Below are 6,264 nucleotides of genomic sequence, written 5' to 3' on the forward strand. Positions count from 1 at the left end.
CAAAAATAATCACTCGATATAATTGACATACCTCCACAGTATTGTACTGAATGATATCAAAACAACATAAGACAGATAACTAACAATTACACTGGACAACAAATGTTTCGAAAGCGTTGCTTTCTCAGAAATTGTGGTTATGATAGACCACTTGAAGCCGAATACAAATATAATTTCAGACTGTATCAGACATCCCACCCTGCAAAAACTCATTTCAGGGAGGTGGCACCAATACTTAAGCAGTCTTCCCTGCCCTTAGCCTCCCTAATATGTTGTGGTCCCTAAAAGAAATAAAAGCATATCCTTATTGTATCCTTATTGTCTTATGCAGAAAATGTAACATTTAAAATATGTACTTATATTAAATTATATTACCATGGAGTCATTTTTTTAAAATTCAATTTCAGCTTTAAGCAAGTCTACTGGGAATTTGGCTTCATCACGTAGGACATCAATAGAGTTGCTCCTTAGCAGCTTGCCAGTTAGTTTAAATAACAGCTATGCTAATAAACGAATGACACCTGTTAATCTCACCTCAACATGTCTTTTACAGTCATTTAACCCACCATTGTCAATAGAAAAATCACTGTCCCAAACAGTGCAGTGAGCAACAATAGATTTCCAGGATATTGTGTATAATTTGTGGGCGTCAGGGAGCCACTATCAATATGCGGGAGACTCCCAGAACCTCTGGGAGAGGTGGGATGTCTGCTATATCATGTTGGAATTCAGTGAAGCAAGAAATGAACTTTTATTGAATATACTGTGTTTAATTGTATAACTATGCTGACACTTTGCAATAGTTCAACTCAGCTAAAAATGTTTTGTTGATCATTTATACTCAGTGTCCAACAATAGTCAGCCAGTATTGATGGATTCCAGTTGCCCTGATACTGTTTCTCCAGGATCACAAAATGCTGGTGAAACCTTTCACCATGCTCGTCACTGACAGCACCAAGATTTGCAGGGAAGTCTAAATGGGAATGCAGAAAATGAACTTTGTTGGCATGTTGTACTCTATGATTTTGTAGTTCAAAAGGCAAGAAATTAGACATAAATGTTATTAATAACACCTTTTCTGAAATAAATTGTAGTCAGTTATCACCACAATCAATGAAGGGGTGAGTGAGGGCAAAGCAAATTTGAGGGAAGAACTGTGCTGGTACATTGTAGCATTAACGCAGATGGACTGAGTCATTCAGAAAGGAGAAGTTGAGGCGGAGGAGTTCCAATGCCCTTACAATTGGCCCGGGAGCGAGGGAGGATCACTCTGGGTGCCAAGCCAGTTTGGAGAAATCGAGCAGCTTTGGGCTAGGTGGCAAAATCTGGGCCTGGAGCCTTTTGCTGCAGTATGCCTGGGTACGACTGTGAGGTACAATATGCTGTTTGGACAATTGAAATGATAAACTGGAAAGATAGGGTGTCCAGATCAGAAGCGATAGCTGATTGTGCTCGCTCTCCCATCATGTTCACTCCTCTCTCTGTGGCGCTGAGGCTATGAAGACTGCCCCGGCTGCTGTGCTCGAAGCCTGCTAGAATGGTGGACTGATACCAAGGCTTGGGCCTGCACCGAGGTTTGAAGACTCATTTGGTTCGGAATGTTGTTGCTTGCTTCTATTGTTTACATGATTTGTGTTTTGTTTCCTTTCTCTGTACATTGGGTGTTGGTCTTTATATTTCTTAATGTAACACACTGTAAGGTGTCACTGCTAATGTAATGACTTCTCTGTAATGTTCCACTGCTAAGGTAATGGTTTCTCTGTGGCAGCAATGTTTGGGTTATGACAAGAGATAACAGGGCATGTTAGCCAATGAGCAGGATGTTGTTCTTTCTTGTGTGTCTAGGAGCTGGGAGTTCACGGTCTTTTGCCGGGGAGAGATGAGAGAAGGTGCGAATGGAGAGAGTTGGTAGCGGACAGACTGGACTTGGAGCGAGGATCCGAAGGTCAGCAACAATCGGGGGATCACCACAGATGTTCCAGTTGTAGTTGCCGTACAGTATGTGTTCCAACAAGATTTCCAAATTTCAGTAGCTTTCTTTCATGTGTACTACATAGCCGAATGATATGAAAGGTTGAGCATTGCTGTTGTGTAGCAAGACAGCTTTCAGGCTAAACACTGATGAATTGATAAAAAGACATTTTTGTGGGCCATGCTGGCAACCGAAAGCATGCTCAGGCTTGCCAGACAAGATAGAAAACTTTTCAGCTAACATTGTGAGCAACACTTTAATTGACTTGAATTATGAATTGAAACAACAAATACGTATAGGCAATTCCAAAAGAAATGGTATGATACGGAAATTTCATGGTGATTTTCATGATCAGCAGCCCAAAATTCTTAATGTACACCCAAAAGTACTCAGGAAGCAAAACTTTTGTTGTCCAGTGTTATTGAAAAATAGAATAAACCATTTCAAAAACTAACATGAATGGGAACTTGTTGGTATGTACAGGCATTCATAATCCAGAGTCTGTCTGTATGAAACATTCTGTTTTCTCTGTGTTTATATCGTGATTCTCATGGACAGCATGTATCAACTTTGTAAACCTTACAGGTTAACAAACAGTTATTTACCACCAAAAGCTTAGAAAGTCAACCTGTAAATAGTTTGCTACCCTGGAAGTAAATGCTAGCTCTTTGGAGCAATATTTGCTCTCTGAAGAATGTATAATTATCTTTACTGTTGTGGGAGCTCCCTGCAAGCAAATTGGCTGACCTTCCTACTACATAAGTGATTATATTTCAAAATTGTTTCATCTATGAAGCGCTAGTTGATAACCTGAGGCCATGAAACCCCAAATCTTTCTTCCTTTGTTGGAGCCAAGAGGAACAGAGAAGGGGGTCACCTCACACTGATTACCCCTTCTCCTGTCTCCAACCCTCCTCCACTCTGGAATCTTTCCATCTATTCTTTACCAACAATACATCAACCAGCTCGACTTCAGCATTGCTCTCTCCTCCTCGAACCTTACCCACTCCAGACACACTGCCCTCCACTCTCTCCCCCACCAAACCCAACCTTGCCGTAAGACCCACAGACAAAGTGAGTGTTGTAGTGTGGTGGACTGACCTTGATGAGACCAGGCAGCAACTCTCAGATACCTCCTCTTACTTGCCCCTTGAAGAAGGCTCCATTCAGTACCCACAAAATGCTGGTGGGACACAGCAGGCCAGGCAGCATCTATAGGGAGAAGCACTGTCGACGTTTCGGGCCGAGACCCTTCGTCAGGACTAACTGAAAGGAAAGATAGTAAGAGATTTGAAAGTAGTGGGGGGAGGGGGAAATGCAGAATGATAGGAGAAGACCGGAGGGGGTGGGATGAAGCTAAGGTGATTGGCGAAAGTGCTGGAGAAGGGAAAGGATCATGGGACGGGAGGCCTTAGGAGAAAGAAAGGTGGGGGGAAGAACCAGAGGGAGATGGAGAACAGGCAAACAACTAAATATGTCAGGGATTGGGTAAGAAGGGGAGGAGGGGCATTAACGGAAGTTAGAGAAGTCAATGTTCATGCCATCAGGTTGGAGGCTACCCAGCCGGTATATAAGGTGTTATTCCTCCAACCTGAGTTTGGATTTATTTTGACAGTAGAGGAGGCCATGGATAGACATATCAGAATGGGAATGAGACGTGGAATTAAAATGTGTGGCCACTGGGAGATACTGCTTTCTGTGGCAGACCGAATGTAGGTGCCAGAAACGTCGACAGTGCTTCTCCTTATTGATGCTGACTGGCCTGCTGCGTTCCACCAGCATTTTGTGTGTGTTGTTTTTTTGAATTTCCAGCACCTGCAGATTTCCTCGTGTTTGCCCATTTAGTACCATCAGGCCACTATCTCCCACACCATCAGTTACCTCAACAAATCTAGTGACCTCCCATCCACTACCACCTAATTCATAGTTTCCTTACCCCATATGCTCGATTCTACCTCCTATCCAAGATTCACAAACCTGACTGTCTGGGTAGGCCCATTGTCTCTGCTTGCTCCTGTCCCACTGAAATCACATCCTCAAACCTTCCCACCTACATCTGTGACATTTCACGTGCTCACGATCTCCTCAACAACTTCCAACTCCCTGGTTCTAACAGCCTCATTTTTACCAAGGATGTCCAGTCCCTGTACACTTCTATCCCCATCAAGAAGGCATTAAAGGTCTCTGTATCTTTCTCAACAAAAGACTCAGCTGGTTCCCCTCCACTACCACCCTCCTCCATCTGGCAGAATTGGTCCTCACTCTCAACAATTTCTCCTTCAGCTCCTCCCATTTTCTCAAAGCTCAAGGGGTAGCCAAGGACACCCTCATGGGCCCCAGCTATGCCTGCCTTTTCATTGGCTACGTGGAACAGTCCATGTTCCAAACCTTCCCTAGCAATGCTCCTCAACTCTTTCTGCACCAGAGTAATGAAAACATTGGTGCTGCTTCTTGGAAGCAGCACCTATAAAATAAAACTTAGCATTTTGAAGATACATACTAGCAACTATTAAATCAAAGTATAAATAAGCAGCTTCTGTGGAAAAGCAAATACAAAATACGTTTTTTTAAATAAAATTAGTTTTATTTGTCTCATGCATTGAAACATACACTGAGGTGTGCTGTTTGCATCAACAGCCAACACGGTCAAACTATGAACTGCGAGGCAGTCCAAACCTTGCTCCTGATGCCAATATAAAATGCCCATACTCACAAAGTATTACTAATCTGTATGCCTTTGGAATGTGGGAGGAAACCCATGTAGTCATGGGTAGAATGTACAAACTCGTTACAGAAAGTGGCGGGAGCCCCGATAGCTGGCATTGTAGAGCATTATGCAAGCTACTTTGCTGTCATGCTGCCCATTTTGGGCAAGGTTATTTTTAATTAAGGGCATTTTATAATATCTGTGTATGCTTAAGTTACACAGAGTAGTCTTTTTTCAATTAGCTATCAATATTTGCTTACAAATGATAATTTAAAGTGTGATAGATATTCCCTTCTGGCTCATGTTTGCTTTCTAAACACAAGCAGCTGCCACTTGTATGATCAAAAACAAATGTAAGTAAACTTTTAACTCTATCACACTTTTTACTTCTGGTTGTAAATGAATGTCAGTCTTCATTTCTTAAAATGTAAATGGCAAGCTCTGTATTTTTCATATGCTCCATATGAAAAAGCAGATGGTAGTTCATAGCATTCCCTCTTGGTGCTGGAGAAATGTAGTATAATGTTGTCCAATTTGGGGTGTCAGGAAAGAAAAACTGACTTTTAAATTGCTTAATTCAAGGAAGCTTGCAAAACAGGTGGATGTTGTAATTTAGCATATCAATAACTGATCTGTTTATAGTTTGCAGTTTATGTACCCTCAAAAGTTGGCTTCATAACATTGACAGAAGATAGTTGAAATCTACATCTACAAAAGATGATTTGTGTTCAAAGGATATCTGAGGACATATTGTATACATATGAAGTCATCCAAGTGTGAGAGAAACTGTATAAATGTACAGCATAACTCAGGCTGTTAGGAGTGCAGTAAGAAACATCAAGAAGAAACATGGAAGGAAGATGGGTGAACTGGAGTCCATTCCTCCAGCTTCAGGATGATTCATTCGTTTGCAAATTATCAGTGTGTCTTATTAGTTCATGGGAACTATACCTGTGTTTTGGAAATCCTTTGTGTCTTAGAAATGTTTTGTGCTTTCTGTTTCAAAATGGTTTGTGTTTTAGAAATGGCTTGATATTTAGCAATGTTTAAGAGAAATCCTCTGTCAGTTGTAAATGTGTTTTAAGAATGTTGTTTGGATTTGAACATGTATCACTGTAAATAAATGAACTGTGTTTTAAACTACTTTGTTAGCTGGATGTATTTTCTCCTTGGTAGTGGGTATTGGCAGCTAAATTCGCCATGGAGGGTAAACAGGGAAGTGAACTGGTCTTTGAAGGACGTTACAGTATTACCTCCATTTAGTGAGACTACTCATGGCTGTTTATATCCAATAGACGTAGAGGTCTTCGCTTGCGTTTAGAACTTCGCAGTCAGCAAACACTGTATCATCACAGTTGTTTTCTTGAGTTGCAGAGGAGGGAGTGAACATTTGAAATAAGCCCTGCCTCTTTGCACATTTAGAGGGTGAATGATGATGCGACTTCACAGCATGTGCTCAGTTTCATACTCTTCTCCATAATATTGATGGAGCTTCTGAATGGTCCCTCCATCTGGAAAGGAGTATCTTGGTCTAAGACCTATGTGTGTAGGATCCCTTTAACAGCCTAACATCATTCCAGTATCA

This window comes from Hypanus sabinus, chromosome 7, assembly GCF_030144855.1.
Source record: "Hypanus sabinus isolate sHypSab1 chromosome 7, sHypSab1.hap1, whole genome shotgun sequence".
NCBI lineage: Eukaryota > Metazoa > Chordata > Chondrichthyes > Myliobatiformes > Dasyatidae > Hypanus > Hypanus sabinus.